Genomic DNA, 275 nt, shown 5'->3' on the forward strand with positions numbered 1-275 from the left:
TGAAGCTCTCTGAATTAATTTGGAAAAGATTTGGAGAGCTTCAGTGATTTGGGCAGTTCCCAGTGGTGGCAGCAGGGAGCTGGACCCACACTCCATGCTGGTAAGTAGGGTGCCGGGGAGGCTGGGCTGGAGGAGCCGGTGGGGAACTATGGGGGGACCCCTGCCAGGCCCTATCTCCTGCCTGCTGCCCTGGCCCCACCAAGCACCCTCTGGCCCTGCCCAGTCTCCCAGCCCTGCCTCCCCATGGCTGCCCCGCCAGCCCCAGCTCCCGGCTT

The sequence above is a fragment of the Crocodylus porosus genome, unplaced genomic scaffold (assembly GCF_001723895.1).
Source record: "Crocodylus porosus isolate Cpor-Errol unplaced genomic scaffold, CroPor_comp1, whole genome shotgun sequence".
Lineage (NCBI taxonomy): Eukaryota > Metazoa > Chordata > Crocodylia > Crocodylidae > Crocodylus > Crocodylus porosus.